This window comes from Hipposideros armiger, unplaced genomic scaffold (genome assembly GCF_001890085.2).
Source record: "Hipposideros armiger isolate ML-2016 unplaced genomic scaffold, ASM189008v1 scaffold_2059, whole genome shotgun sequence".
In the NCBI taxonomy this organism is placed as follows: Eukaryota; Metazoa; Chordata; class Mammalia; order Chiroptera; family Hipposideridae; genus Hipposideros; species Hipposideros armiger.
Genome location: NW_017733407.1, coordinates 37523 through 40149, shown reverse-complemented (window position 1 = coordinate 40149; position 2627 = coordinate 37523).

Below are 2627 nucleotides of genomic sequence, written 5' to 3'. Positions count from 1 at the left end.
TAGGAAAAATCTCTCTCCAAAGCACCCAGAAGAAAGACAGATTTTCTACAAATGAATGTTAAGAGCATCAACTAACATCTCACTGGAAGCCAAAAAGAGGACTGAATAACACATTGCTAAGTGCTAAGAAAAAATAATTTCAATCTCAAATTCTCTACCTTGCTAAAGATCTTTCAAGAACAAGGGCAAAATAAAGACACTTTCAGGTAAACAACCGGAGGAAGTTTACTTCAGGTAAAGCTAAACAAACACTCATGGACTACATAAAAGAAATAAAAATATCACATACTTTGTAGACTTAATTCAACAGGAATGAAACACTGATTTCAAAAATAGCATTTACAGAAGGAAGGTGATCAGAGTTACAATTGTCTAATGTCCTTGTATGTTTCAGGAAGTCAGTGAAGACATGGGTTAATTTTAGACTAAGTAAACATATGTGCTAAAATTGCTGGAGTAACCAATATAAAATAGAAATTCACTGTGTAATTGCTAAACTAATAGAGCATGGAACAAGAAAAACATTCCAAAAATAGACAAGACAGAAGGGGAAAAAGGAATTCAGGAAAAGTAGGATACACAGGAAATGTACAGTATTGGAGTGGCAGCACCATGGCCTGAGTGTCTCTATCCTTCAGTCTGGAGGGAATTCATGGCCGTGAGTGTCAGTCATGCTCGTTGAGCATGAGAAGAACAGAAGGCCCTGCCCACCCTTGACCCAGCCATTTCTCAGGACTGTGTCTGCAACCAGCAACCTTGAGGAATGAGGCACTGTTCCCTCCAAGACAGAGCAGGCTTGCTCACCCTTTATTATAAAACACCAGGGACCCCAAGTTCAATGTCCCTGGACTGGGTTGCAGTTTCACTGTGAGCATAGCATCCATCTGGGCCCCACTATATTAGCTGCTTGAGACATGTGGGGCGAAGGAAACCAATGCAAATATGGTTCTCATGCCACTTGAGTGATAAAGTCCCTTCTTTCTGATCCTGGAAGCCTGTGTCTTCTTTCAGCACCCACAAAACAGTAACAGGCTAATTATAAGTTTGTAAGTAAGGTGAAATTAAATCCTAGACCTTACACAAACTAAAAGGGTAGAAACAAATCTCAAAATACCTTGGTTCATAATTTGTTCTGGAAACAAACTACTCATATTGCAAGACATTGCTCGTTTACCACGTTAAAATGTATTAGAAATGTTTCCTCATCTTGCGGAACGCTTGCAAACCAAGTTACTCACAATCCAAGGTTTTACTGTATGTCAAACATTACAATCAATATTAATGGGCTAAATCTTCCAGTTAAAAGACAAAGAGTGTCCAACTGCTCTAAAGTAAATGTATAGAGACATGTCTGAAACAAGTGATATGGAAAGTTTCAAATAAAGTAATTAAAAAAGATATATCATGCAAGTACTAATGAAAAGAGCTGATGAAGTAATATTAGCATCACATAAATTATACAACAAGCATTCAAAGGTATAAAAAATTGATGAATGTTTCCATTCACCAGGGAGGTACAATAATTATAAACTTGCACACACCATATAGTTTCAAAATGTACAGTATTAATAAAAAAAGGCAGAACCAAGAGGGGAAACTGACAAACCCATTATCATTTCAGGAAATGCTTAACGCATCTTTGAATAAATGACAAATCAACAGAAAAACAAAAATCAGTAACTATATGAAAAATTAAGCAATACATTTAAGAACGTTGACTTAAGGAACATACATCGTACACAACACCCAACCACTTCAGATTGTGTCTTCTCTCCAAGTACACATGAAATAGGTACAAAAATTGATCATGTTGTAATCCAGGTCAGGAAATTAACTAGAGAAGAATGTCTCAAGTAATTGTTACCATATAGACGAATATTTTCTTACCATACCGTAGAGATCACTTTTATTTCGTTGTAACTCCATGTGATTAGATTTTATACACTCCAGCGTACAGAAGCTAGGTGCTCCAATGGGTGCTCTAACCACCCAGGATGCTCTGACACACGCATGGCACCTATTTCCAGATCAATGTCTTGGACTACGTTTCTTTTCCTACAAACCCCAGCAAGGCTGCTGGTCCTCCCCCGGTTCTACAGAGCCAACCTGACGTCAGCGCGTCCCCTGAGCTCGGCTCTCTGAGCCCGTCTCACCACACACTGCCTGGGCAGAGCCCACCGGCCTGGCGCAGGATTTCAGATCCGCCATGCTCTCGCTGTCTCGGGGCCACGGACACGCGGCTACCCCCCTCTGGCCCATGCTGTGCCCCCACTCTCACGCATCGAGATTAGCATCCTCCTCCAGCTCTCACCTCCAACACCAGTCCTTCAAGGATGCTTTCCATGAACCCCAGAATCAGCCCGGCCCCCGGCGACACGCTCTGAAGGTGACAGGAATACTTAGGTGCACGACTGCTATCATTTGACTAGTGCTGTCATTCCGCCGGGACTGTAGACTCTGAGGACAGGAACTGTGTGTGCTTTCCCAGGCACCATTTACAGTGCTTGGTGGGATGCCGGGTACACGTGGAACCAATATGTGCTGAATGCACAGATGAGTGGCTTGGGCAGTGGACCGGCAGCCCGACAGCCACTATCACCTTTCGACACCATGTGGCCCAGGACAGA